This window comes from Bubalus bubalis, chromosome 14 (assembly GCF_019923935.1).
Source record: "Bubalus bubalis isolate 160015118507 breed Murrah chromosome 14, NDDB_SH_1, whole genome shotgun sequence".
Classification (NCBI taxonomy): domain Eukaryota; kingdom Metazoa; phylum Chordata; class Mammalia; order Artiodactyla; family Bovidae; genus Bubalus; species Bubalus bubalis.
The window spans coordinates 32,943,684-32,966,133 of NC_059170.1; the positions used below are offsets into that span (position 1 = coordinate 32,943,684).

At 39.3% G+C, this 22,450-nt stretch overlaps 1 pseudogene; it reads left to right on the top strand.

Moving 5' to 3' along the window:
* Nucleotides 1-1,439: 1,439 nt before the first annotated feature.
* LOC123464865 lies at nt 1,440-18,821 on the top strand (annotated as a pseudogene).
* The last annotated feature ends 3,629 nt before the right edge of the window (nt 18,822-22,450 follow it).

Consider the following 22,450-nt stretch of genomic DNA (forward strand, 5'->3'; position numbering starts at 1 on the left):
ATGGATGGAGGTTCGTGACATTGTACAGGAGACAGGGATCAAGACCATCCCCATGGAAAACAAATGGAAAAAAGCAAAAGGCTGTCTGAGGAGGCCTTACAAATAGCTGTGAAAAGAAGAGAAGTGAAATGCAAAGGAGAAAAGGACTGATATAAGCATCTGAATGCAGATTTCCAAAGAAGAGCAAAAAGAGATAAGAAAGTCTTCCTCAGAGACCAAAGAAATAGAGGAAAACAACAGAATGGGAAAGACTAGACATCTCTTCAAGAAAATTAGAGATACCAAGGGAACATTTCATGTAAAGATGGGCTCGATAAAGGACAGAAATGGTATGGACCTAACAGAAGCAGAAGATATTAAGAAGAGGTGGCAAGAATACACAGAACTGTACAAAAAAGATCTTCACGACCCAGATAATCACGATGGTGTGATCACTGACCTAGAGCCAGACATCCTGGAATGTGAAGTCAAGTGGGTCTTAGAAAGCATCACTATGGACAAAGCTAGTAGAGGTGATGGAATTCCAGTGGAGCCCATTCAAATCCTGAAAGATGATGCTGTGAAAGTGCTGCACTCAATATGTCAGCAAATTTGGAAAACTCAGCAGTGGTCACAGGACTGGAAAAGGTCAGTTTTCATTCCAATCCCAAAGAAAGGCAATGCCAAAGAAAGCTCAAACTATCACACAATTGTAGTCATCTCACACACTAGTAAAGTAACGCTCAAAATTCTCCAAGCCAGGCTTCAGCAATACATGAACCGTGAACATCCAGATGTTCAAGCTGGTTTCAGAAAAGGCAGAGGAACCAGAGATCAAATTGCCAACATCCGCTGGATCATCAAAAAAGCAAGAGAGTTCCAGAAAAACATCTATTTCTGCTTTATTGACTATGCCAAAGCCTTTGACTGTGTGGATCACAATAAACTGTGGGAAATTCTGAAAGAGATGGGAATACCAGACCACCTGACCTGCCTCTTGAGAAACCTATATGCAGATCAGGAAGCAACAGTTAGAACTGGACATGGAACAACAGACTGGTTCCAAATAGGAAAAGGAGTACATCAAGGCTGTATATTGTCATCCTGCTTATTTAACTTCTATGCAGAGTACATCATGAGAAACGCTGGGCTGGAAGAAGCACAAGCTAGAATCAAGATTGCCGGGAGAAATATCAATAACCTCAGATATGCAGATGACACCACCCTTATGGCAGAAAGTGAAGAGGAACTCAAAAGCCTCTTGATGAAAGTGAAAGTGGAGAGTGAAAAAGTTGGCTTAAAGCTCAACATTCAGAAAACGAAGATCATGGCATCCGGCCCCATCACTTCATGGGAAATAGATGCAGAAACATTGGAAACAGTGTCAGACTTTATTTTTCTGGGCTTCAAAATCACTGCAGATGGTGATTGCAGCCATGAAATTAAAAGTCGCTTACTCCTTGGAAGGAAAGTTATGACCAACCTAGATAGCACATTGAAAAGCAGAGACATTACTTTGCCAATAAAGGTCCGTCTAGTCAAGGCTATGGTTTTTCCTGTGGTCATGTATGGATGAGAGAGTTGGACTGTGAAGAAGGCTGAGTGCCGAAGAATTGATGCTTTTGAAATGTGGTATTAGCGAAGACTCTTGGTAGTCCCTTGGACTGCAAGGAGATCCAACCAGTCCATTCTGAAGGAGATTAGCCCTGGAATTTCTTTGGAAGGAATGATTCTAAAGCTGAAACTCCAATACTTGGCCACCTCATGCTAAGAGTTGACTCATTGGAAAAGACTCTGATGCTGGGAGGGATTGGGGGCAGGAGGAGAAGGGGACGACAGAGGATGAGATGGCTGGATGTCATCACTGACTCGATGGACGTGAGTCTGAGTGAACTCCGGGAGTTGGTGATGGACAGGGAGGCCTGCTGTGCTGCGATTCATGGGGTCGCAAAGAGTCGGACATGACTGAGTGACTGAACTGAACTGAACTAAACTCAAGCAATTGTCCATTTCTTCCAAGTTGTCCATTTTATTGGCATATAGTTGCTGATAGTAGTCTGTTATGATCCTTTGTATTTCTGTGTTGTCTCTTGTGATCTCCCCATTTTCATTTCTAATTTTGTTGATTTGATTTTTCTCCCTTTGTTTCTTGATGAGTCTGGCTAATGGTTTATTAATTTTATTTAACTTCTCAAAGAACCAGCTTTTGGCGTTGTTGATTTTTGCTATGGTCTCCTTTGTTTCATTTGCATTTATTTCTGCCCTAATTTTTAAGATTTCTTTTCTTCTACTAACCCTGGGGTTCTTCATTTCTTCCTTTTCTAGTTGCTTTAGGTGTAGAGTTAGGTTATTTATTTGAGTTTTTTCTTGTTTCTTGAGGTAAGCCTGTATTGCTATGAACCTTCCCATAAGTACTGCTTTTACAGTGTCCCATAGGTTTGGGTTCCTGTGTTTTCATTTTCATTCTTTTCTATGCATATTTTGATTTCTTTTTTGATTTCTTCTGTGATTTGTTGGTTATTCAGCAGCGTGTTGTTCAGACTCCATATGTTGGAATTTTTAATAGCTTTTCTCCTCTAATTTAGATCTAATCTTACTGCATTGTTTTCAGAAAATATGCTTGGAATGATTTCAGTTTTTTTTTTTTTTAATTTACCAAGGTTAGATTTATGGCCCAGCATGTGATCTGTTCTGGAGAAGGTTCCATGTGCACTTGAGAAAAAGGTGAAATTCATTGTTTGGGGGTGAAATGTCCTATAGATATCAATTAGGCCTAACTGGTCTATTGTATCAGTTAAAGTTTGTATTTTCTTGTTTATTTTCTGTTTAGTTGATCTATCCATAGGTGTGAGTGGGGTATTAAAGTCTCCTACTATTATTGTGTTATTATTAATTTCCCCTTTCATACTTGTTGGTATTTGTCTTACATACTTTTTTTTTTTTTTAACATTTGTGGAGCTCCTATGTTGGGTGCATATATATTTATAATTGTTATATCTTTTTCTTGGATTGATTCTGTGATCATTATGTAGTGTCCTTCTTTATCTCATTTCGCAGCCTTTGTTTTAAAGTCTATTTTATCTGATATGAGTATGGCTACTCCTGCTTTCTTTTGGTCTCTATTTGCATGGAATATCTTTTTCCAGCCCTTCACTTTCAGTCTGTATGTGTCCTTTGTTTCAAGGTGGGTCTCTTGTAGACAACATATATAGGGATCTTGGTTTTGTATCCATTCAGCCAGTCTTTGTCTTTTGGTTGGGGCATTCAATCCATTTACATTTAAAGTAATTATTGATAAGTAGGAGCTAAAGAGCCTCTTGATGAAAGTGAAAGAGGAGAGTGAAAAGGTTGGCTTAAAGCTAAACATTCAGAAAATGAAGGTCATGGCATCTGGTCCCATCACTTCATGGGCAGTAGATGGGGAAACAGTGGAAACAGTGTCAGACTTTATTTTTGGGGTTCCAAAATCACTGCAGATGGTGATTGCAGCCATGAAATTAAAAGATGCTTACTCCTTGGAAGAAAAGTTATGACCAACCTAGATAACATATTAAAAAGCAGAGACATTACTTTGCCAACAAAGGTCCGTCTAGTCAAGGCTATGGTTTTTCCTGTGGTCATGTATGGATGTGAGAGTTGGACTGTGAAGAAAGCTGAGTGCCGAAGAATTGCTGCTTTTGAACTGTGGTGTTGGAGAAGACTCTTGAGAGTCCCTTGGACTGCAAGGAGATCCAACCAGTCCATTCTGAAGAAGATCAGCCCTGGGATTTCTTTGGAAAGAATGATGCTAAAGCTGGAACTCTAGTACTTTGGCCACCTCATGTGAAGAGTTGACTCATTGGAAAAGACTCTGATGCTGGGAGGGATTGGGGGCAAGAGGAGAAGGGGACAACAGAGGATGAGATGGCTGGATGGCATCACTGACTCGATGGACATGAGTTTGAGTGAACTCTGGGAGTTAGTGATGGACAGGGAGGCCTGTTGTGCTGCGATTCATGGAGTCTCAGAGTTGGACACGACTGAGCTACTGAACTGAACTGAACTGATGATCCCTTTGCCATTTACTTTATTGATTTGGGTTCGAGTTTATACACCGTTTCTGTGTTTCTTTTCTAGAGAAGATCCTTTAGCATTTATTGGAGAGCTGGTTTGTTGGTGCAGAATTCTCTCAGCTTTTGCTTGTCTGCAAAGCTTTTGATTTCTCCTTCATATTTGAATGAAATCCTTGCTAGGTACAGTAATCTGGGCTGTAGGTTATTTTCTTTCATCACTTTAAGTATGTCCTGCTATTCCCTTCTGGCCTGAAGAGTTTCTATTGAAAGATAAGTTGTTATCCTTATGGGAATCCCCTTGTGTGTTATTTGTTGTTTTTCCCTTGCTGCTTTTAATATTTGTTCTTTGTGTTTGATCTTTGTTAATGTGAATAATATGTTTCTTGGGGGTGTTTCGCCTTGGGTTTATCCTGTTTGGGACTCTCTGGGTTTCTTGAACTTGGGTGACTATTTCCTTCCCCATTTTAGGGAAGTTTCCAACTATTATCTTCTCAAGTATTTTCTCATGGCCTTTCTTTTTGTCTTCTTCTTCTGGGACTTCTATGATTTGAATGTTGGGTCGTTTAACATTGTCCCAGAGTTCTCTGAGGTTGTCCTCATTTCTTTTAATTCTTTTTCCCTCTCTGTTTCATTTATTTCTACCATTATATCTTCTACCTCACTAATTCTATCTTCTGCCTCTGTTATTCTGTGTACCTCTCCAGGTGTCCCTCACTGTGGAGAAACTTTACATCATTAACCTAGATGTTTTATCATCCGTGCTGTATAGATGGAGAAGTCTTGAGGCTACTGTAAGAATACGACTCAAAACCAGAGGCAGGAGGCTTAAGTCAAAATCCTGAGAACACCAGAGAACTCCTCACTCCAGGGAACATTAATCGATAGGAGTTCATCAAATGCTTCCATACCTATACTGAAACCAAGCACCACCCAAGGGCCAACAAGTTCCAGAGAAAGACATACCATGCAAATTCTCCAGCAACACAGGAACATAGCCCTGAGCTTCAATATACAGGCTTCCCAAAGTCACACCAAACCCACTGACATCTCAAAACTCATTACTGGACACTTCAGTGCATTCCAGAGAGAACAAATCCAGCTCCACCCACCCGAACACCGACACAAGCTTCCCTAACCAGGAACCTAGACAAGCCACACATCCAACCCCACCCACAGCGAAGAACCTCCACAATAAAGAGGAACCACAAACTGCCAGAATACGGAAAGTCCACCCCAAACACAGCAATATAAACAAGATGAAAAGGCAGAGAAATACGCAGCAGGTAAAGGAACAGGATAAATGCCCACCAAACCAAACCAAAGAGGAAGAGATAAGGAAACCACCTGATAAAGAATTCCAAATAATGATAGTGAAAATGATCCAAAATCTTGAAAACGAAATGGAGTTACAGATAAATAGCCTAGAGACAAAGATCGAGAAGCTGCAAGAAAGTTTTAACAAGGACCTAGAAGAAATAAAAAAGTGTCAATATATAATGACTAATGCAATAAATGAGATAAAGTAAACAGATAAAGATTCAGACAAAGTAAACAGATAAAGATTTGTGGCTGATTAATGAGGCTTTAGTAATAATCACCTAAAAAGACCACACGATGGCAGTGTTTCTCTAAGAAGCTCAACTAAATCCTTTAAGGAGTAAGTCAATACAAGAAAATTGAAGTACAACTTGTAAGAGGATGTTTTTGAATGCACGAGGAATATGACTCAGAATTCAGTGATTCATAGTTTACTGAATTCTAGAAAATAACTTAGAACATTTCTTGAGGGTTTCTTGCATCATTTATTTTGCAAAAGGGCCAAAGACACTGTCCAGAAGGACTAGAACTAGATGTGTTATTTATTCCAACTATATGGGGTGATACTACTTACAAAGCAAGTTACAGAATTCATATGTTCATGGGTCAGCACAAAGCATACTGGTTTTTCACGTCTTCTAATTCTTTGGCACATTTTAGAGTTTAATTTTTATGATGACATTGAATAATCAAGACAAGCATAAATAGACTACGCTCAAGATACCAAATTTCCAATATACAATGCATCTTTAAAACTTCCACTAAACAGAGTTTGAACAAAACAACCTTTTATATCCTAAATACCTCTTTTGCTTTCTTGGGCTTCAGGGTGCCAGATTATTCTTAAATAGTTGCCCTGAATGAAGACAGAATGATGACCAGAGCCATCAACTGTTTCATAAGTCAGGAGTTGTATGCATTTCCTGTGAATAGTTTAAAGATTTTCTAGTATATTTTCTTTATTCAATAAATATTTTTGAAGACTTTGATTACATGTGTCAATATTTAAAAACTTGAGGAGTCTTAAGATGTATCTCTATTGCTGAGTAAACAATTAGAGAGAAGAGATCTCAGATTGTTCTAGATCAGTTAACAAACTCTTTTGTTTATTATTCTAAATTAAGCCAGAATAAAATATATTATTTAATTGTATTGACAGTTACAAACTGAGAAACCAATGGGAGATACTTGAGTAACTTCAGTTTTGAGAAATATTAAAATAGAATCTTGGGCTAGTTTTCATCAACCTCATCAGTTCTAGGCAAGTCATTCAGTCATTATTTCTGTTTGCTGGTGGCATTTAGCTTGGAGCCATTTCATCCTGTGCCCAGTTATTTTGTAGATGAAGCTATCTATAAATACAAAAAAATCATAAAACTATGGCTTTTTAATGAATGTTTTTGAAGCTGAAAGGGCCTACAATAGATGATCACAAAGGCATAATGAGGCAGCATGACTCCTGCAAGTCCATGTCTAAATGGGCTTTGATTCCACACAAGCAGGTCCACATCTGTAATTCCTGTATGAGTTAGCATGTCATATTTCTAACTCAGATTGTATCTCCTCACTCATTTTTTTTAGTGTTTGGCATCAAATAGAGTCCCAGGGGACAGTAAACAAGAAAGGATGTGCACTTTTTTCAAAGACTGATATCTTAATTGCTCATAATGAATTAACTAGAAAATGCCTTCTATTATTACATTTAGGTTTTATGGTGATTAGGAAAGTTGTAAAGGATGGGTGAATGTAGAGCAAGAAGAATCTGATCAGAAAAAGGAACTATGGAGATATTTAAATGGTTGATGTTCCATAAGCAGTAATTTAGTTCTACTGAAAAATTGATAAAGGTTCAAGAAGTTTAATTTTTTATGTATACCATATTAAGATTCAAAATTAAGGTATATAAATTATTTGGGGATAATGACCAAAAAAAAAAAAAAATCTCATGATGGATGAAGGGACTAGATAAACAATCCTACCAGAGTTCTGTTTGGTCATGAACTTCAAGGAAGTACAACTCTTACTAGATATGACCTTGATTATTACTTTCAGATTCTCAATGTTGTAAAATTTGACTTGTTCTTGAAAAATAATAAAGATGCATAATCTGCTGGATGATCTTTGTGGGAGCTCATAAGTAGAAACAATTGTAGACTTGAGTAAAGTGGTAAAGAGGGAGATTAAAACATTTTTTAGTTCTCATTATAAATAAAACTATCTTTATAATTTTTTCTTATGATTACAGCATCTTCACAACTATTTCACAGTGAGCCCTGGAGTTCCTGCTTGGTATTCTTATGTCTTTTTTATCACAGCCACCTTGATTTTTGGCCTTTTTATGGGTCTGGTAAGAGATAATGTGAATCTCTCTCTCTCTCTCTCTCTTTTTTTTTTTTTTAAAGCCAGTTGGTTTCATGCAAAAGTAGAAAGCAGCCAAGAAAGAAAAAGCATATACACAAACATCATTTTGTGTATAATCTAAGCAAATAACATTTGCTTTTATGATACTGCTTTCAATGGAAACTTGAGATATAATGGAAAATTCATTAAATTATTATCACCTTATCCTCCCCCTTAAATATTCTGATGATATATGCTACCCAAAATATAAGCAGTGTTGAAGAGAGAAATAGAGACTGAACTTGAGTTATAGTTGACAACTGATTCAGTTGTGAAGGCACACATTGCCTACATGATTAGAACACCATAGTGATAAGGCCAAACCTGTGAATTTATTTCTTGGGTAAATAAGATGATTTTTCCTGTTTGTATCCTCAAATTGAACCTTTCAGTTTTCCCAAGGTGGATTTTGTAAGATAATGTGGATAAAAAAAAAATCACAGTCATTATGTGTAAAAATGAGATGCAAGCTGCATCACTATGTCTTCTTTGGATTTGAAAATTCCTTTTCATTAGGTATCTGCACACTCTCTCCCTAGAGTTTTAGATAGGGGTTGGAATAATACATTTGTACTTAACTATGTGGGCTACTGTAAATGTTTGGGTATGTTTTACTCCTGATTATATATATTTATGAAATCTTTCTCTTCACCTGCTCTTGATCAATGTGACCACTAAACTCTAAGAAGTTCATAAAAGTTATACTATATACTAATCACTTAGTTCTTAAACACTGTATGATAGGAATAATTGATCACTAAAATTTTCTAGAACTTGAAGTGGAACAACAGACTGGTTCCAAATCTGACAAGAAGTACGTCAACAGTATATATTGTCACTCTTCTTATTTAGCTTATATGCAGAGTACGTCACGAGAAATGCTGGACTGGGTGAAGCACAAGCTGGAATGCAGCATGCCAGGCCTCCCTGTCCATCACCAACTCCCGGAGTTTACCAAAACTCATGTTCATTGAGTCGGTGATGCCATCCAACCATCTCACCCTCTGTCGTCCCCTTCTCCTCCTGCCTTCAATCTTTCCCAGCATCAGGGTCTTTTCAAATGAGTCAGCTCTTTGCATCAGGTGGCCAAAGTATTGAAGTTTCAGCTTCAACATCAGTCCTTCCAATGAACACTCAGGACTGATCTCATTTAGGATAGACTGGTTGGATCTCCTTGCACTCGAAGGGATTCTCAAGAGACAGTCTTATGGACTCTGTGGGAGAGGGAGAGGGTGGGAAGATTGGGGAGAATGGCATTGAAACATGTAAAATATCATGTATGAAATGAGTTGCCAGTCCAGGTTCGATGCACGATATTGGATGCTTGGGGCTGGTGCACTGGGACGACCCAGAGGGATGGAATGGGGAGGGAGGAGGGAGGAGGGTTCAGGATGGGGAACACATGTATACCTGTGGCGGATTAATTTTGATATTTGGCAAATCTAATACAGTTATGTAAAGTTTAAAAATAAAATAAAATTAAAAAAAAAAAAAAAAGAGTCTTCTCCAACACCACAGTTCAAAAGCATCAATTCTTCGGTGCTCAGCTTTCTATATAGTCCAACTCTCACATCCATACATGAGCACTGGAAAAACCATAGCCTTGACTAGATGAACTTTTGTTGGCAAAGTTATGTCTCTGCTTTTTAATATGTTATCTAGGTTGGTCATAACTGTCCTTCCAAGGAGTAAGTGTCTTTTAATTTCATGGCTGCAGTCACCATCTGCAGTGATTTTGGAACCCCCCCCCCCCAAATAAAGTCAGCCACTGTTTCCACTGTTTCTCCATCTATTTGCCCTGAACTGATGGGACTGGATGACATGATCTTAGTTTTCTGAATGTTAAGCTTTAAGCCAACTTTTTCATTCTTCTCTTTTACTTTTGTCAAGAGACTCTTAGTTCTTCTTCACTTTCTACCATAAGGGGGGGTGTCATCTGCATATCTGAGATGATTGAAATTTCTCCCAGCAATCTTGATTCCAGCTTGTTCTTCATCCAGCCCAGTTTTTCTCATGATGTACTCTGCATATAATGATGTGCATATAATGATGTCCATGGGGTCGCAAAGAATGGGACACGACTGAGCGACTGAACTGAACTGAAAAATTTCTAGAAGGACAGCCCTTTATGTAAAATTGTCTCGAAGTCTGTCCTTATATTTTGTAATGTATTTCAGCTCTTTTGCACCATCTTTTAAAAAATAAAGAAAATGTTAGTAGTCACCTTTAGAGCAAGTCATAACTTGGTACTACAAAGTTATATTTCAAGGTGCCAAGGAAACTTGATTTTATTTTGCCGTGAACATGCTTACCTCATATTATGGTTTGTATTTTTCATTTGACTGCTGATGTTAACTTCATGGATAGGGATAGAATGTTATTCATTAGTCCCAGGTATGTTCCATTCTGCTGTATTAATCTTATTGCTAATTAATGTGTCCTTAGTCTTCTGGCCTAAAATGATTTGACTTTGGATATAACTTTGTGGATATCAATGTACTTCTCCCAACTGCTATCTGTTTTGGAGCTGCATGACTGTGTGGCTTCTGTAGGGGGAACAGTATGAGATCCTGGGAGATTCTGAGATGGAGTTATGGTGGATGTAGTTGAGTATGGGCCTATTGGAAGACCATTGAAAACTCTTCTCAGCATAAAGGGTTTTAGAATTTTATTTTTGAGGTTGACTTTAAGTCTAAAAAGTCAGGCTTGCATAAGCCCTAAGTTTATTTGGAAACTGAGTCAAATTATCAGTGTAGGAAGGTTATTAGAGACTTGATCGGAAGAAAAGAGTTGATTCTAGACTATTCAAGTGACCAAGTGATGCTGTTCCTTCGTAAGAAGTTGGAAAGAGAGCGTTATTTAAGGAAATAATAATTTCAAAGCAGTAATAGAGTCATGGCAAAATATGGGGAAACAATGGAAATGGTGATGGACTTTATTTTCTTGGTCTCCAAAGTCACTGCAGATGGTGACTGCAACCTTGAAATTAAAAGACACCTGTTCCTTGAAAGAAAGGTTAGGACAAACTTAGACAGCATGTTAAAGAGCAGAGACATTACTTTACTGACAAAGGTCTGTATAGTTAAAGCTATGGTTTTTCCAGTAGCCATGTATGGATGTGAGATTTGGACCATAAAGAAAGCTGAGTGATGAAGAATTGATGCTTTGGAACCGTGGTGTTGGAGAAGACTCTTGAGAGTCCCTTGGACTGCAAGGAGATCAAACCAGTCAATCCGAAAGGAAATCAGTCCTTAATATTCATTGGAAGGACAGTTGCTAAAGCCGAAGCTCCAATACTTTGGCGACATAATGCGGAGAACTGACTCATTGAAAAAGACCCTGATGCTGGGAAAGACTTAAGGCAGGAGAAGGGGAAAACAGAGGGTGAGATGGCTGGATGGTATCACTGACTTGATGGACATAAGTTTGGGCAGTCTCCAGGAGATAGTGATGGATAGGGAAGCCTGTTTTGCTGCAATCCATGGGATGGCAGAGTCGGACATGACTCAGTGACTGAACTGAACTGAACTAAATAGACTCATACGTTTTCTGTTAATACATTTCCACAAAACAGCAAGCACGTATCTCTGCTCAAAATGCCTTTTCTACAACCGTAGTGTGTGTTAAAAGAGACACAACAGCTAGAATTTTTGCCTTTAGTGAGGTCTCAGGTTACAGCTCATTGTTCTGTGTCATCTTTGCCATTAACTGGGGACTGAAAGCAAGGCCCCGTGTGCCATCATGTGAAGCTTGGTCCTGGTGACCTCAGAGGGGTCTCCTTTCCTCTATGAGTCCTTATGGAGTTTAACATATGCATTGGCCAGGAGAGGCAGAATGTTTTCCATACAGAAGTGATTTCCTGATCATGTCTATGTTTCCCATAAGACTGACTATTACATTTTTTTCTATTTTTTTGTAACTTTAAAAGAATGGAAGTCAAAACAAGGCTGCTAGTTTGATCTTTGTTTGCTGTCTTGATTGAGCCTAGTAATGGCAGAAATATTTTACCAAGTGTTATTTTTCACATGTAGTCAAAAGGCTCAGTTTAGAAATCAAGTGTATATTTTGCATTTTAAACCAATATGGGAAAGATCCATAAGTGTATATCTGTATATCAGATCACTCTGGCCTCATCACTTTCTGACATCAGCAACTGTGCTTTGAAGGATGGAAAACAGCAAAGCTGTGGACAGGCAGAAGAGCCATGAAATGCATGGGCAGCAATCTTATGCCTCTCTTATCTGGTCTCCATTTCAATTGGTGTAGACACTTTGAATTTTGCAGCTTGGGTGGGCAATTTTTCTATTGGGTTGGCCAGTAGTTCATTTGGGTTTTTCCCAAAGATCTTATGGGAAAACTCTAATGAACTTTTTGGTCAACCCAGTATATGTTGCTGATCAATTCCTAGCGCAGAGCCTCCACAGAGAGGGTCTCTAGTATCAGGAGGGGTAGCTATCACTCTCTGTGAAAGATGGCAAATCCATCTGCTGTCCTCGTTTAGATGCCTAGCTGTCTGCTAAGCTGAAACCTGAAAATCCAACTGTTGGAGGAAAGAGAAAGAGGAGAGTACCATTTCTATTTAGACCTTATTTGTGGCTCAAAAAGTGGCCCATCCCTAGACAGTGGTTCTTTAGACTGGAAAATAGACCCTGAACTGATAGAATGAGAGGATTTTCCTCCCAATTTCTGAGAAGGATGACTATGTAATGGAATTATGTACTATTAGAGACATGAAACAGCCCTTAGTGGTAGACTGACCCCAGACTTGTCCTTTCAAGAGAATGCAAGTGAGAAAACAGTTAAGTGACTTCCCCAGGGTTGAGGCTGGTGTCCCTTAAGTCTCTTCTAGGCCCCTTTACCTACCATTTTAGATGGTCCAGGTATCTCACAGGTGGGACTTACTCCCTTCCAGGATTTGTTGTAAATGCCAATTATTTGTCACTGGCAGGTGTTTCTTTTTTCCCTTACAATGTGACCGGACCAAAAATTTCCCTTCAGTTGGTATTAAGAAAGGCAAAAGGAAAAAGAAAATCACAAAAAACATTATGTTCATTGAATAGCTACTATAAGCATGTGGCTATCATGTAGGTTTTCAAACTCTGTCTTTTCAGATTGAGATGTTTTCCTCTTTGTTGTTCACATCAATTTAACGGCTTGAAGCTTGTTCCTCTCCAACCCACAGTGCCTTGTGCATCCCATTGCCCTGCATGTGGGAGTCCTCTGCCTGGCATTTAGGCATTTCTCTGGATCCAAGCATCAATACTTTGGCCACTTGATGCAAAGAGTCATTGGAAAAGACCCTGATATTGGGAAATATTGAAGGCAGGAGGAGAAAGTGGTGACAGAGGGTGAGATGGTTGGATGGCATCACCGACTTGATGGACATGAGTTTGAGAAACCCTGGGAAAGTCCATGGGGTCAATGCAGTCTATGCTGCGGTCCATGGAGTCGCTGAGTGACTGAACAACAACAGGATCTAAGAGCCTCTGTGGTTGAATTTTGTGTTGCTTACAAGAGTCAGACCACTGGTGTTGCCTGTCCTCTCCTGACCACGTCCAGGGCCCTAAAGGCCACCTCTTTCAAGTGGTCACTCTAGATCCTTTCCCACCCCTATACCTGGTTGTCATTTCTGTATCTCTTAAGAATCTATTAAAGAGCTTTCTTCATTCTTTTATGAGTTCCCTGTTTCATATTGTTTTATAATTAAATATCCTTTTTAATCTCCTCCTGAGCCCTTCCCCCCAGATGTTAACATGATATCTTAAATGTAATGAACCAAATATTAAGTAATAAATGAATATACAGGTGGTAATAATCAAAGTGAGTTACTCATTTGATGTTTATGAAATTGAATCAAAGGACCATGACTTTGGAGTTAAAAAATTTTAACCCCCTTAAATTTATGAAGTACTATTTCTATTTTAAAGATTTGGCAGTTGTTCACAGTATAGGCAAAGCCCAGGAGTCAGCTCAGTACAAGAGGACCTGTGAAGCCCTTCTCAATGGGTGGCTTCCTCCTGTGCTGGTCTCTCTGTGCTGTGCGCTGCTGTAGGGGGACATGTGAGGGTGTAGAGAGCCAGGGGCTCCACTGACTCATCCCTGTTTCACGTGTCATCCCATCAGTTACACTGCCGCAGTCCACAGTCCAGGTGTGGAACATGGACTGGAATGAACCTGCCTCTAGGAAGCGTGTAGTTTATCAAGGGAAACAGCATATTTATAGTAAGCAGAAAGTGAGTCAATGCTGCAATCAAGGTTGGAGGTGAGACCAGTCAATCACTGTTTAAAATAAGATTTAGTCCACATCATTGTTATGTTTTCTCACAGGTTGTCACTCTGTTAACTTCTTGTGGCACTCTTAGTAATTCTATACCATTAAATATTCTCCCACATAGTCAGGGCTTTCCCACTGGTGAGGGACAACCCATATACAGACTAATCTGTCAGTGTTGTTGTTGTTCAGTCACCAAGTCATGTCCGACTCTACGTGACCCCATGGACTGCAGCACACCAGGCTTCCCTGTCCCTCACCATCTCCTGGAGTTTGCCCAAGTTCATGTCCATTGAATCAGTGATGCTCTCCAACTATCTCATCTTCTGTTGCCCTTTTCTCCTGCCTTCAGTCTTTTCAGCATCAGTGTCTTTTCCAGTGAATCAGCTGTTCACATCAGGTGGCCGAAGTATTGGAGCTTCAGCTTCAGCATCAGTCCTTCCAGAGTATTCAGGGTTGATTTTCTTTAAGATTTACTGATTTGATCTCCTTGTTTTCTTTCCAAAGGACTCTCGAGTCTTCTCCAGCACCACAATTTGAAAGCATCCATTCTTTGGTGCTCTGCCTTCTTTATTGTCTAGCTTTCACATTGGTGCATGACTACTGGAAAGACTATAGCCTTGATTATATGGACTTTTGTTGGCAAAGTGATGTCTTTCCTTTTTAACACATTGTCTAGGTTCTTCATAGCTTTCCTTCCAAGAAGCAGTTGTCTTCTAATTTCATGGCTGCAGTCACCATCCTCAGTGACTTTAGAGCCCAGGAAGAGGATATCTGTCATCCTCTGTCTTCCACCTTTCCCCTTCTATTTGCCATGGAGTGATGGGACCAGATGCCATGATCTTAGTTTTTTGAATGCTGAGTATTAAGCCAGCTTTTAAACTCTCCTCCTTCACCCTCATCAAGAGGCTCTTTAGTTCATCTTTGCTTTCTGCCATTAGAGTGATATCATTTGTCATAGTAGGGTTTTTAAAAAGAGCACTTCAGACTTGGCTGGTAATGTCTGTTTTCTTATACTTGCTTAATTCATCTATTTTTAGAGGGTTGTGTGTATACATTTGACTTTGTTACCTCTGTTCTAAATTAATAGTGATTTCCTACATTATATCACATAAATATAAATAGAAAATTCTTAATTATATCCTTGTCTTGTTTTTTGAGGAATTTTGACCAATTGCTCTGTATTTGTCTATGAATATCTGGTTATAGAAGAAAGGCCTAACTTTAAGGTTGTTTGGTAATAAATGTCCCATTCACTCACTGTAAAATCACTGTTTTCCCTCCAGGCCTTGGTAGTAATATCAGAATGTTTCTATTTGCCACTTCCAAGGAATTATTCTGAACGTTCAGGTAAGTATGACAAATTTATGAGTTAGAGTATCTTTGGAAATCTGTGGTATTCCCTTCTGTGCTCATAGTGAATTTCCCCTTGATTTGCTGGTGACCAAGCCATCACCACCACAAAATTCCTTGAAATGTGTCCTCTAGATAGATTTGAGCAAGCATTCTTTTATCTCCTCTCTTAAATTTGGGAACATTCATTTTGGAAATTACTTTTTCCCTTGAATTGTATGCCCTTCATTAATCAGTTGACACATTTTCCTTCATTCAAATTGGGATGAGCAAGGAGGGCGGGAAAGTGATCCTCACTGAGTTTCTGTTGTGTACCAGTAGTGGCCCTGAACCCTTTAAAAGCAGTCTTCCCAAATCCTTTCATTACTTCACACTGTTTCTGGGACCAAATACCCCTGTATTTCCTTGCTTTTATTCCTATTGTTTGCAGAAAACAATAGGAACAAACAACTTTGTTTTTTTGGCCCTGCTTGTGGCCTGTAGCATATTCAAAAGTAGAGACATTACTTTGCCAACAAAGGTCCGTCTAGTCAAGTCTATGGTTTTTCCAGTGGTCATGTATGGATGTGAGAGTTGGACTGTGAAGAAAGCTGAGCGCCGAAGAGTTGATGCTTTTGAACTGTGGTGTTGGAGAAGACTCTTGGTAGTCCCTTGGACTGCAAGGAGATCCAACCAGTCCATTCTAAAGGAGATCAATCCTGAGTGTTCATTGGAAGGACTGATGCTAAAGCTGAAACTCCAATACTTTGGCTACCTCATGCGAAGACTTGACTCATTGGAAAAGACTCTGATGCTGGGAGGGATTGGGGGCAGGAGGAGAAGGGGATGACAGAGGATGAGATGGCTGGATGGCATCATTGACTCGATGGACATGAGTTTGAGTGAACTCCGGGAGTTGGTGATGGACAGGAAGGCCTGGCATGCTGCAATTCATGGGGTCACAAAGAGTCGGACACGACTGAGCGACTGAACTGAACTGAACTGAGCTGTGGCCTGTGGGATCTTAGTTTCCTAACCAGGATTGTACCTGCAATTCTTGAAGTGGAAGCACAGATTCTTAGCCATTGGACCACCAGGGAAGTCCCTTTGAAGACTCATGAGACTTTGTATTTTTTGAATTTTATGTGAGAGTTTATTTTTATTTTTTTATTTTTATTATTTTTTAATTTAAATGTATTCATTTTAATTGGAGGCTAATTACTTTACAATATTGTATTGGTTTTGCCATACATTGACATGAATCCACCACGCATGTGTTCCCCATCCTGAAGCCCCCTTCCACCTACCTCCACATCCCATCCCTCTGGGTCATCCCAGTGCACCAGTCCCAAGCACCCTGTATCATGCATCAAACCTGGACTGGTGATTCGTTTCACATATGATAATATACATGTTTCAACGCCATTGTCCTAAATCATCCCACCCTCACCCTCTCCCACAGAGTACAAAAGACTGTTCTATACATCTGTGTCTCTTTTGCTGTCTCGAATACAGGGTTATCATTACCATCTTTCTAAATTCCACATATATGCATTAGTATACTGTATTGGTGTTTTTTTTTTCTGGCTTACTTCACTCTATATAATAGGCTCCAGTTTCATCCACCTCATTAGAACTGATTTAAATATATTCTTCTTAATGGCTGAGTAATATTCCATTGTGTACATGTACCACAGCTTTTTTATCCATTCGTCTGCTGATGGATATCTAGATTGCTTCCATGTCCTGGCTATTATGTGAGAATTTAAGTAAGCTTATATTTCTTTTCAATTCTTAAAGGTTTTAAGGCTTTCAGACTTCCATATATAATTATAAACTATGTTATGTTCCTTAGAATTCTTAAAAGTAACAGAATCCCAGTTTAAAGTAACTTAGCAGAAAAAGGGAAAATCTATTAGCTTACAAAACTGGAAAATCCAAGGACATTCTGGTTTCATACTCAGCCCAAGGATGATAGGTTTCTGTCTCCATCATGCTGATTCAGTGGCTTTCAACAGCCCCAACTCACATTTTATCAGTTTAACAAATCCCTGTAGAAAGAGAGAAAGCTTTTCCTCCTCACTCTGGCCAAAAACTCCTGGAAAGTACTCCAATTGGCTCTGTTTAAGTCACAGTTGGAACCAATCACCATGACAGTGAGTGTTTCACTGAGCATTCTGCAAGGTACATAATACAGAACACAAAGAACCTTTGCCCTCCATGCCTTTGGGCTCTGCCAAAGTCAGCATGGTCACCAAGTCTCCAGAGAGAGGTGGAGATGCTCTGGGTGGGGCTAGGATACTATCCAGAGATCTGTCCTGTGTGATAACATAGTTTCAAGATGGAGAAAGTCATCCTATGCCCCATCATTTCATTTCAAAGCTAAATGCACTCGGCTGTTGAATTTTATTTAAAAATAAAACTGAAGTATAGTTGATGTCAAACATTGTATTAGTTTCAGGTGTGCAATAGGGTTGATTCAATATTTTTACAGATTATACTCCATTTTAAATTATTATATGGAGAAGGCAATGGCACCCCACTCCAGTACTCCTGCCTGGAAAATCCCATGGATGGAGGAGCCTAGTAGGCTGCAGTCCATGGGGTCGCTGAGGGTTGGACATGACTGAGTGACTTCACTTTCACTTTTCACTTTCATGCATTGGAGAAGGAAATGGCAACCCACTCCAGTGTTCTTGCCTGGAGAATCCCAGGGATGGGGGAGCCTGGTGGGCTGCCATCTACGGGGTCACACAGAGTCGGACACAACTGAAGTGACTTAGCAGCAGTAAGTTATTATAAAATATTGGTTATATCCCTATGCTGTACATTACATCCTTGTATCTTGTAGATTTTATACCTACAGAATATACCAAAAGAATATGTTCGCTTTCCCCTCTCTCTGCAGTAGCTTATACCTCTTATCCCCTTCCCCTCTCTTGCCCCTTCCAGTTGGTAACCACTAATTTGTTCTCTGTATGAGTCTGTTTCTGTTTTATAATATTCATTCATTTGTTTTATTTTTTTAGGTTCCACATACTAGTGAAAGCATTTGTGAATGCCCGTTGTTTATTCAGAGAATGTTTCCCTCTCTTTCTTCTGCAGAGCAGAATCTCAGGTCAGAAGAGGTTCATATAACTGAACAGTTGCAGGATGTAGAGGATGAAAAGGATGATTCAAATGAAGAAGAAAACAAGGACAGCCTCGCTGATGATGAGGATGAGAAAGAAGCCCTTGGTTATGAGAAGGAAGCAGAGGAGGATGAAGAGGACAGCTCGGCTGCTGGTGTGGATGAGGAGAAGAGTGATACCCGTGACCAGGGGTCCCTGAGGGAGGCCTAGGAGGATGAAGGACCTAGAGAGATGGAAGATGATACTCCTTAGCAGCCCCATCCAGCTGGTGCAGAGGCGGTGGAAGACTCATTGAGGCAGCGCAGAAGTCAGCATGCTGAGAGGGGGCCATCGGCCTGAGGACAGTGTTCCCAAGACCAAAAGAATATGTTAGCTTTCCCCTCTGTCTGCAGTTTAAACCAAATTCTTATTTTCTTTTTGAATAAGCAAGCTTCTCTTGAGGAGGGAGGAGGGTTCAGGATGGGGAACACATGTATACCTGTGGCAGATTCTTGTTGATATATGGCAAAACCAATACAATATTGTAAAGTTAAAAAATAAAATTATAAAAAAAAAACTACAATGAGAAAAAAAATAATGTAGTCTCGTGGCATTAAGCCTCGTGTATGTATGAGAATCTTTCAGGCACAGCAATGAGGATACAGAAAAACAAACATGATGATAGGGTCTGTTTGGGACCGGGGATGAGCACACATTTGTTTACTCCAGGCTACAGAGTTTTAACCAGAGGAAGTGGTCCCCAGCATCATGAGCACTGTTCGCGGGCACAGACAAGGCTGCAGGCCTCTAAAGTGAAAGCAGGGCAAACGAGCACCCTCAGAATGTAGCCGACATCTTGCTTTCTCTTGTATTGAGTATTTATTTTTGTCAAACTGTAAGAAACATCAGGCACCATGGTACAGGGATACTTTTTAGAGATAGAAGTTCAGAGGGCCTTGGAGATTATGGTAGAAAAAAGCTTGGAAATGTTCCTAACTCTAAACCTCCCTTATTGTGTTTTATTTCTTACCTTTCACATTTCCAGTTTCCCCACCATGGCCCTGTGGGCTCCCCACCCTCTTCACAATACATCCTCAGTGAGAGGACTCAGACAGCAGTCAGCTTGATATCAGCTGCGTTTATTCTGCCTTAAGTGTTTAGATAATCAAGCAGCACAGCTCATGAAGCTGTGACTGCCAAACGTCTCATACAAAATGTTGTATGTAATCTTTGGAGATTCAAAAGGAAGTAGGGGTTTTACAGGAGAGATTTTGGTTGTTGTTTTTAGCCAAAAAGTAGTCTCCGCCCCCCCTCCAAAAAAAGCTCCTTTAGCAATACTCTTTTTGAAGCCAGAAGTCTCCTAAGTCTTGCTAGTACAAGGTAGTCTTATGAAGAAAACTTGAATACTGTGTTGTTTTGTTTGTGTCTCAAGGGATTCCCTGGCTCTTGAACCACTTTAATAATAACTGAAAAACCATTTCTGGTTTTCCTTCAGTGATGTGCTTTTGGTGAAAGAACTAATGAAAGTGTATATCTAGAAATGAAAGATTTGGTTTCATTTCCTTCTTCCTTAATCTTGTAAAGAATTTTATTCCTGTAAATCTCTCAATACTTAGCCTGCTAAAAGTACCCAGGGGGCCCAATGTCTTTCAAAAAATCCATCCATCTATCTGATTTGTGTCTTAGAATAAATTCATAATATTAGATTCCAAGCTTATGAAAGATGTCTAAAGCTGATCCTACACCCCTTGAGTCCAGATGGAATAATAAGTAGTACAGGTTTATGGAATTCAAAAAGCTTCTGTATCTTTAAAAAGAAATATGCAGTACACTCCTATCTGCTGTTTAGATAACCCTTGCCTTGTATTAACTTTGAACATGGACTCACTGGAGGAGGGGGAGGTTCTGAAACTCTACCCTGGTGTGGCTGAATGAGCCTGTTGCAAGCCTCACACGAAGGGAGTGTTTATTCTGACAGAATCCAGTTTTCAGAGTTGGTTATTTTCAATCTTTCCAACTTAGTGACCTGATAGTCTCATCCCCCAGTGTGGTGACAGTAAGAGTTGCCAATAGTTTTCCTCTTTAGACAGCAACAGACTTCAAGTTTGAGGCCATCACAGAACTGACAGGCTGGGAAAACCTTGGCTTGTGCTTATTTCTAGCTCCTCCCACCATCTGGGCTCTGACACCTCCTCACCCAAAGCATGGGTTCTAGTGGTGCAGGCAGCTCCATCTCCCTGATGTCAGGAAGCCTTTCTGGAGCAGAGCCAAGCTGAGCCTGCCCTCCTGGCACTGGATTCTGTTTCTTTTCTAATCAGCTGAAACAAAATTTTCAAAGATCGTTGAATTCAAGTTCAATGGTATGGAATCAAAAAGGTTTTGTAGTTTGGCTTTTCTGTATAATACTTCCCCCAACCTCCCCCATGTTGAAATAATCTTTTTTTTTTTTTTTAAGTGGACTATTTTACCAAAGGGGATGGAATGAAAAAATAAAATCTACTTTGGCTTCTTATAAGTGTAATGCCAATTTCCAGTTGGATTCCAGATAGTATTTTATTATATAATAAGAAAAATATATTTTCTTCTCAGCAATACTTAAAAAAAATTAGAGGAAGAGGAGAAAACAGTTTGGAGATGCAGATCCATTAAAAGTTCAAGTATCTGGCTTTGGGGACTGATTTTACTGTTGTTTTTTTTTTTTTTAATATTCTGGTGAAAGATGTACACAGTCTAATTTAATTTCTTTCTACTTGCAGCCTTTAGGTTTATTTTCAGTACTTACTGAATATAAAACTAAAGGAAAAATATCAGCCCCAAATAACTTAAAATTAGATTAACATTTCAATAGGATTTGATAGATTTTTCCTATAGATAATATATTTAATCCAGAAGTCAAGTGCATGGAAATGATTTTGATTCAAAAAATAAAAGGAATGATCATCTCTCTATATTACAATATCAGTTATTTAGTTATAGAATATCAAAGTTAGGTAAATTAAATAAAACTATTCATTTGGGAATGGGGGCAGTGCTTTCTATGTGAGAAGTGAGAAAGGAGTGCCTATTCACTGATTAGAGGGAAAGTTTGAAACCTTCAATTACTGTTTCCTTGATTTCTTCCTTTTATTATTCATCTCTTGGCGAATGACCCCAGCTTGCTTAGAGATCTCATCCTGAAGCAACATATAGGCAGTCCATTTCTTTCTTGCCCTTTAAACTGTAAGTATGAATGGGATGAGAGGCTGATTCATTCAGCTCACAGAGCCTGGCACCCATGTGTACACACCTGGAGCTTAACTTTGGCACAAGATCCCTGTTAGTCACAGTCCTCTCTGACTACAAGAAGAAATCCCAAATAACTACTGTGATAAAAAGCAAGCAAGCTTTGGCCAGGCTGACACTGACGTTGGAGAAAGCCAAATTTTGACTCTTTTATGACCCCAATCCTTGTTGATAGCTGTGATGTTTCTCTATGATTTGGGTATGTACAATTTGGATAGATGATAAAACTGTCTTTTAAGGCAAATACTTGGCATGTGACATTTTATTACCAAGTCCTTTAAGAGTGGAGCATGTTTTACAGAATGGCAAACATTAGAGAGTCCAAAAGAGTAGAAATGATAAGGCACACCTGAAATTTTAGCCTAAAACGTTAAATTGGCATGAAATAGGAAAAGGAAGGGGGTGACTGGTGCTTTTACTAATGTGGATCAGTAGTTTTGATATGTCCTTCCTCTCAGTGCTGAAGTGTTATTTCTGCCAGTATTATTAATGTGTGGTTCACTCATCCTTTCAAATATAATATTTGGGGAAGTATTCATGTAACTCTGTGCCAATGGAAAAGTTCCTTCTTGTTTAGTACCTGTTTACATCAGTCTACGTTATGATCCCCTTTAGAATATTATAGCTTATTTTGAAAACCAAAAGTGGAGTCAAGTCAGATGGACCTAGATGGGGCAGCTTTTTGAGCATCTTTCCTGAACTAGGAA